The 8,721-nt window shown below is 39.6% G+C and overlaps 1 protein-coding gene across 3 annotated transcripts in view; it reads right to left on the reverse strand.

The window, feature by feature from the left end:
* The window catches only part of gtf2h1 (general transcription factor IIH, polypeptide 1), a 79,631-nt gene extending 74,441 nt beyond the window's left edge, over positions 1-5,190 (reverse strand). For 2 of the 3 annotated variants that reach the window (XM_073049291.1, XM_073049288.1), the window contains exon 1: positions 5,022-5,190. The gene's annotated coding sequence lies outside the window, so the exon portion shown is untranslated. Of the gene's footprint in view, positions 1-3,723; positions 3,773-5,021 lie in introns of those variants that run through there. The other variant, XM_073049289.1, reaches the window with a different exon arrangement.
* Positions 5,191-8,721: the final 3,531 nt, after the last annotated feature.

Below are 8,721 nucleotides of genomic sequence, written 5' to 3' on the forward strand. Positions count from 1 at the left end.
GTATGCCACTAGTACAAATTCCCCTTTTATGAAATGGAAAGTAGTGTTCTGTCTCTTGACTCTTAGCAGTTGTTCTTTCTTATTAGTGATTTTGATGTCCTTCATTACAATAATGTGGTAGCATTTTATTTTAGATATTTAATCTCCCACTTTGGCAGTCTGACATACCCCACCCATTTCAAGCAGCCTTTAATTAAACCGGTGCCTAAGAAGAACGTGGTAATGACTATCATCCAGTATCACTTAAATCCACAGTGATGCAGTATTTTTAAGAGGTTGGTGATGAAGCATATTAATTCTTGCCTGATAAGCTCTAATTTGCTTACTGGAGCAACAGGTCCACAGGAGATGCAATTTCATTCACTCTTCACTGGAACATCTGGACAGCAAAGATCCATACACCAGGATGCTCTTTATCAGCTACAGCTCAGCATTCAATGTCATCATCCCCTCAAAGCTAATCAATAAGCTTCAAGACCTTGGTCTCAATACCTCCTTGTGCAATTGGATCCTCAATTTCCTCCCTTGCAGGCCTCAGTCACTTCGGATTGGCAACAGCATCTTTGTCGCAATCTCCATCAGTGCAGGTGCATCACAAGGCTGTGTTCTTCGTGCCTGCTCTACTCGCTTTACACTTCTGACTGCGTGGCCGAGCACAGTTCAAGTTTGCTGTCGTAGGCCGAATCAAAGGTAGTGACAAATCACCACATAGGAGGGAGAGTGAAAGTCTGGCTAAGTGGTGCCATAACAACAACCTCTTAATCAACGCCAGCAAAGCCAAGGTGCTGATTATTGACTTGAGGAGGAGGACACCAAAGGTCCATAAGCCAGTCCTCATTGGAGGATCAGAGGTGGAGAGTTAAAATCAGCAATTTTAACTTCCTCGGTGTTATTATTTCACAGAACCTGTCCTGGGCCCAGCACTTATGTGCAAGTATGAAGAAAGCACAACAGTGCCTCTACCTCCTTAGGAGTTTGTGTAGATTCAGCATGACATCTAAAACTTTAACAAACTTCTGTAGATGTGTAGTGGAGAACATATTAATTGGCTGCGTCATACATGGTACACCTGAAACACCAATGTCCTTGAACGGAAAATCCAAAATTACTAGTGGAAGCGGCCCAGTCCATCATGGGGAATGCCCTCGCCACCACTGAGGACATCTACATGAAGCATTGTCATTAGAAAGCTGTATCCACCATCAGGTACCACCACTACCCAGGCCATGCTCTCCTCTCGCTGCTGCCGCCAGGAAGGTACAGAAGCCTCAGGACCCATAACACCAGGTTCAGAAACATTTATTACCCCTCAACCATTAGGTTCTTGAGCTAGAGGGGATAATTTCATTCGCCCCATCACAGAAATGTTCCCACAACCTGTGGACTCACTTTCAGGGACGGTCTCATGTTCTTGGTATTTATTGCTTATTCATTTTTTATTATTATTTCTCTCTTTTGGTGTTTGCACAGTGTGTTTTTTTTTGCACACTGGTTGAACACCCAAGTAGATGTCATCTTTCATTGATTCCATTATGATTATTATTCTATTATGGACTTATTAAATATACCCACAAGAAAATGAATCACAGGCCCACTGAGCCTGCACCGCACAATTACACCTACGTGACCAATTAGCCTATCAACCCATACATTATTAGGATGTGGGAGATATCTGGAGCATCTGGATGAAATCCACATGGTCACGGGGAGAACATACAAACTCCTTGAAGACAGCAGCGGGCACTGAACACAGGCCACTGGTGCTGTAAAGCAATACACTAACCCCTACACTAGCATGCGATTAACACGCTGAGTGATCTTTGAGTCTAATCTGACTTGTGGACAAAAGTCAACTCACGAGTGTCTGTAAAACCAGAACCTGTCGATCGCCTCTACTCAGATTTGCTTTGCTTTCACCATCATGCAGATTTTCAACTTTTGCTGGATTTGATTCTCCTTCATTCACTGCCCGCCTACTTTACCAGCTGTTTCTCCACCTCCATGTGGTCCAGTCTTGCTGCTGCTGCTACTGCAGCAAGACCTCAATGTGTTGTATTTTTACTACCCTTCAGCTATCCCTTACTCATTGAGATATCACTTTTCAATTTTGTTCCAGCAGCCACCTACACTGCGTTGTTTTCAGACAGACCCTTGTCTTTCCTGTCTGCCTTCCTTCATCCAGAGGGTACTGAATCTTCAGAATTAATGATATATGCAGTGAAAGCAATAAAGGGAAGGATGGAAAGGTTAGCCTTGTTTTCCTTAGTGCAAGAACTGTATGCCAAGAAGAAAGGATCAGAGACTCTACTGAATGGGGAAGCAAGCATATCGGGGCAAATAGTGTATTTCTGCTTTCATTTCTTATGGTTATGTTACTTTGAACTTGTATATCATTAATATCTTTGATTTTTTTTTGTTTTTATTCTCAGTGTTCTACCTTCACCTTAACATAATTCCACTGACAACTCTTTCTGAATGCCCATGTCTCGTCATTGACAGTTCTACTAAGTATATAGTTATTATTGTCAATCACTAGAAAATAGACACAAAAGTTTGAAATCTCTAATTTCTTACCTGATTTCCCCTTTTAAAATATGACTTTGCAATCAGAAATATTCATTACAATCCCATCGATTAAACCCTAAGAGTCTTCAACTATTAAAAGTTTTGACAATCAAGACTGTCACAGCTATTGGTTTCATTAAAAGAATCCAGAGTTCAGCTCTATAACTGTTTACTTCACATCTTTTACTGAAATTCACGTCTATGGTTTACCTCCTGACATAACCACTCTAGTGCTGTTCTGCCCAACCTTCCAGCTATCTTCAGACATAACTCGGTCTGAACCTTTAATTTCTAGCTCAGTAGGAACCATTGATTTCCATATCCTAAACCACCTTATTCCCCTGGCTTAGTGACTCTCAGAACTGCAAACTTAAAAATTCTCACTTCATGTTTAAATAATTTCCCAGCTTCATCTACCCAAATTCTAAATCGCTATGAATCTATCACTTTCCACTTTTGATAGCAAGGATTAAGTGCCTCTCAAACACAATTTCTAGCCCTCCCACCAACATTTATAGTCTACAGGGCTCTAACGGGGTATGTCCAGAAAAGAACAGCTGATTTTATGTATTAATAAATTTGCCTGTTATCAAGTTTATTTTTTATTTTAAAGGATATTGATTCATCCTCCTAATCAACATCTAAAATTGTTCTCTTCAGTTGCTACCTACCTTCCTCAAGATCATTAATGAATTAACTCATCTTAGATGGTAAGCAAGATCCTTGAAGTATTCATTCATTCAGGAGTTACGCTCCTCACGTCTATTCTGCATTCAAACACTCATTTCACCTTCAAAATATAAAATGACTCCAAACTCACTCTGAAGTTCTAGTATATTCCAAAGGCTTAATCTTTCTTGATTTTTCCTAGCTGGCTTCCTCTCTTTTCCTCCCAATTACTTCCTTTAATATTATTCAAACCAGTCAACATGTAGCCTCAATGACAGTTAGTGTGGATGCTTTGAGGCTCCTGTTCTCGCTGATGATAGTGACAAGAAATGGGCATGTCATATAAAGCTAGATAAGACGAATTTGACAAACTGCTTCCCTCAAAGGTTAATCTTCCCTTCTTCTTCCCTACCAGTGTTCTGAAGAAATCCCCTCATCCCTGCCATGTACCTTGAGGATTCTCTGGTTCATGCTTCCATATTCACTTACTGAGCAACCACAAGCCATACTGTGCTTTATCTTCTCCTTTCCCAAAGTTCAGGGCTCAAATCAATCTTTCACTTGGAAAGCATGCGACGCAAAGTTCTTCTAATTAATACGCTACATTCTCCGCTCATATTGTAAGCACTGAAGAAAACAAACATGACATTTGTCAGTCCACAAATGTGACTGAACACATTCTCCCTTTCACTCTTTCTCCCATTATACCATCAAGTTACTCATGTGCCAATGAAACCTGGGGAACAATATTGCAGCTAAATGATAGGTACTTGACATTGAAGCCAGAGGCTACAATTGCAGATAATCAACATTGATTTTTAGTCTAACAATTTCAGACAATTATTTTATGTCATGACTTTACACCCAATCCAGATCAGAATTTTCAAATTTTTAAATCCCTTTTTCACTCTTTATTATCATCCCTTTTGTCATTTTCTTAGTCCTGCTTTTCATCCTATTACAGACATTCCCAATAAGTTCCAACTCACCTTTCAATTGCACTTTAAAATCTGCTTTATTTACTTTTCCTGGTTCTGCCAGTATTCCTACATTTTCTATTTCAGATTTCTAACATTTAAAACACTTTGCTTCTCTACACCAAGTCAGAGATGATGTCATAAAATTTTCAGTAATACATGGCGTACCATGCAACTGATACCCTTTGAATATTGGTACACTTACACATTTTCTTGGTAAACTAACAAACAAATGTGCTTCCTATTTCTTTAGTCTGCATTATTGCTTCATCTTTATACTCTCCAAATATCCTGTCATTATTTGATTCACTCTCTATAATGCTATAATATACTAACCCCACAAAACCACCATTCTTTTATATGTAAGCAATATTTGGAAGCAATCAAGTGCACACAATGAGATGGAGCAGATACTAGAAGTTTTATACAAGATAGAAAATACCAGAAAAAACGAATGGACGCAGAGAAAACATGCAATATTTCATATCAAAGAACAGTCCTCGCCCCCGAAACGTTAGCCCTGTTTCCCTTTCACAGATGCTTCGTGTTTCCAGCATTTTCTGTATATAGTTTAGATACCTACAATCCGGGTATAGTCACTATTAAGTGCGGACACCATCTTGGACATACTGGAATGAGATTGTGTGTATATAATCTATCCCACATATACTGACACGCTCTTGAATGTACATTCCACCCTGACAAACTGCTGGATGGAGTGTGTACCTAAAACACTGGCACATTACTGCACATACACTCTTCACAAGATCAACCATCCCCGTATGTGTCCCTCGTTCTATTCTTAGATACCTGCTAAGGCTTCTTTCCTTCAGGCTCTGGTTCCAAACTCGACTCCAACTTCTCTGACACCCACCATGAACATCACCTCTGCGCCTCTCCGGACCCCCCGGAACCGCACACCCACACAATTGGGCCGCGCACATAGGTTCCTAGCGGCGGTAGCCGCTGTGCACACGTGACCGGCAGTGACGTGTGAGGGTCAAAGCAGCATGACCGATTCAGTGCGGAGCGCCGTTTGTGCTTCACTGCCTGGTACTCGATTTGCGAGCTGGTGCTGCAGTATGGCGCTGTATGCTTAGCTGCTTCTTAATCGTTAAGCAGAGAATGTCATCATGTAGAATATTGAGTCATTAACAAACACACCAGATCTACAGTGAAAAACAGCACCACAGATACCGAAAGACACGGAGACTGCATCAGTGGAGAGAGAAACAACTGTCGTTTCCGGTCAAGGATCCATTAGTACCAAATTTGAAGCGTGGATTGCATTTTAGCCACACCACCCAAATCCTAAAAGGTCTTACTGTAGCTACAAAAACGTATGGTTCTGAGAACATAAAATAAAAGGGATTTTGCAAGAAATTTACGAATTACTTGTTAAGGCCCTAACATTTTTGTAGACAATTTTCTAAACTACACTTATGAGAAAAGAAAGTAAGCTTTACTTTACAAAAATATATTTATGAGGCATTGTAGTAGTCAGTTGCTGGGATTCTAAAAGCAATGGCCATGGGAGTTTTCGTAATCATCAAGCTAAGGGAAGGATGGAAATGGTGAATGCCGTGGAAATTTGCAAGAAAACAGTAATTAAAATGGAAGCTCCAGCTCCCTGGGAGATGACACTGCAATAAGCCAAAGGGCTTCCAGTAGTATAAGAACATTCAATGAAGCTTGCGTTCGAGAGTGGAAACATCAACGGTCAAATAGTAGATTGATTTTAACAGAAAGGGAACCTATACAAAGTGATGATCACAATTGTGTTCAATGTAGAGATTAATTACTATATTGTAGAAGTGCAGTCCTGAACTTGGATTCCTATAAAGAGATGAATTGTTTGCCAGGAAGAAAACTGTATAAAGAGAGCACACTAATTATTTGAGGCCTAGATTTATAGTAGGGGAAGAATTGTGTAGTTGGATACTTACCCATCACCCCTACTGAGGCATAGGTTGCTGACAGTAGCTCATGAGAGTCCTCTGTCCTGCCTTAGTCTTTAGGCAAAGAATCTTCCTCTCCCAGAGATGAGGTCTTTGACATTTCTGTTGGTGTTACTGTAGCTCTAGGTTTCTACATGATGAGGTCGCTTGCCCCATGCCCAACACTCCTTTCAGGTTTGAGAACAACAATGCAGAGTTCAGATAATTATGAAAATAGTGGGATATTAACAAGCCACTGCTATAAGACAGTAATATAGAGATCAATACAGTAAAATGCAGATACTTCACTGACATCACTGTTACACAGTGTTTGTATTTTTCATTTTTCTCTGAAGTTAATAATAACTTATTTATAGAGTAATTGTCATACAGACGATATAGTTCAATTGTTCTTGACCAATATGCTGCAAAGATGTCAAAGTTGAATCGTTGTCAAAGTTTGACAAAAATTTACACAATGTAAATGACTAATGCAGGAAAAATGCCAAATCTGCAAAAATTTCCATGATGGTAGAGGCACAACTATGCTTTCTTTGAAATGGTATTTACGTGCTGGTCCCAGGACAGATTGTCTGATGTGATAATGCAATGGAATTTAAAGTTACTGACTCCTTCCATCTCTGATCCCCTCGTGAGTACTAGCACTGGAGCACTGGTTCCTTCTTCCTGTAGTGAAGGATCAGCTCTTTAACTTAGCTGACATTGAGTGAGAGGTTGTTGTAATGGCATCATTCAACCAGACTTTCAGTCTCCCTCCTGTATGCTGATTTCATCACTATCTTTGATTTGACCAACAACAGTGATGTCAGTAAACTTAAAATATGGTATTGGAGCTGTATTTGGACCTACAGTCATAACTATTAAAGTGAGTGGAGCGGGGACTACGCATACGGCCTTTTGGTATTTCATTGCTGATGGTGATTGTGGAGATGATCTTGCCAATCCATACTGACTGGGGTCTGCAAGTGGGGAAATCAAGGAACGAGTTGCACAACGAAGTATTCAGGACTAGGCCTTGGAGCTTTTTCATTACTTTTGAGGGGATGATAGCATTGAATGCTGATGTAAGTATCTTTACTGTCCAGTTATTTCAGAGCTGAGTAAAGAGCCAATGAAATGGCATCTGCTGTTGACCTGTTGTTATGGTAGGCAAATTGGAGCGGGTCCATGTTACTGTTCAGGCAGGTGTTGATATGCAGACAGTATGTTCACCAAACACAGTGAATTCTGTTTCATTGGCCCATCTAAGCAACTGCCCCAGTTAGCCGAAAGTTCTTGGAAGTAGTTAAAAATGTCTAAAAATGACAATCTACTGCTTAACTGAGTAACAAGTTATGTATTTAAATGAAATACAGAACAAATTATAACTGATATTACTGTAGCACTAAAACTGTGCAATGGTTATCGATGGAGGAATTCATCCAGTGTACGGTGCCGTGTTCTTTTGATTCATTTTGTTAATGAACAAGCTCAGCACAGATATCTAGTGCAGATAATGGACTGCCTTCATTCCCTTCTTGCTTGGTCCAACAATAAATTTCCTAACGTCCTGTGCAGCCGCCAACTCAAGTTCAGATGTATCATTTTCAACACATTCCTTGTCTTCATATTTCCTGCCTGATACACTGCATCCTCCAAATCTTTATTTTCATTGTAATGTTCAAGATGATTGTCAATACCTTCAAATTCCTCAACATTTGAACTCTTTAAAGCACACTTAGCCCAAACATTCAATATAACACCAAAATCTACTACACACTTATCATGTTCGAAATCTAATTATTTGATAAACTTATTTAAATGTTTCACGTAACTCACACAAAATGCTGAAGGAACTCAGCAGGCCAAAAAGCATCTATGGAAAAAAGTGTAGCCAATTTATTGGGCTGAGACCCTTCATCAGGACCGGACAAAAAAAGCTGAGAAGTCAAGAGTTAGAAGGTGGGAGGAAGAAACACAAGGTGACAGGTGAAACTCGGGGTGGGGGGGGGGGGGGATCTTCAATGGTTTACATAGAGTTAGAAATCTGAAGAAGGCAGTGAGCAACATATTGAATAAGTGTGGGATAAATTTTACAAGCAACAAGATCTCATTATAAATTAATGGCCAGTAAACTTGTATTGTTGCACAGGTCATGGAAAATTTTTACTCAGCATATTGGAAAGCTCCCATTTTTTTGTGAAACCAAATGCCCCAGCTAAACTGATAGAGGTCTTACTGTATTATTGTAAAGATAATATCTCTAATTATGTGGTTCTCTACTTTTAATGAATCCAGATTATGATCTTAGGTTATGCAATGAGTGAATTTTATGAGAACCCCACCCAAGTTTTAGCTTTTATCTCCTTATTTTAGTCCTGTATGTCCTAACAATTATTTGAGTCTATGACCCTTTATTCTAGGCTCCTTAGTGTAAAATACAATTTCTCCACATGTGTCAAGACTTCTAAGTGTTGTGTACGTTTCAATGAGGGAATTTCTCATTCTTCTAAATCATGTAAAGTGATCCAAATTATCCAATTTCTCTTTATATGACAGATCAGCTATCCCAG

Source organism: Hemitrygon akajei, chromosome 6 (genome assembly GCF_048418815.1).
Source record: "Hemitrygon akajei chromosome 6, sHemAka1.3, whole genome shotgun sequence".
Classification (NCBI taxonomy): Eukaryota; Metazoa; Chordata; class Chondrichthyes; order Myliobatiformes; family Dasyatidae; genus Hemitrygon; species Hemitrygon akajei.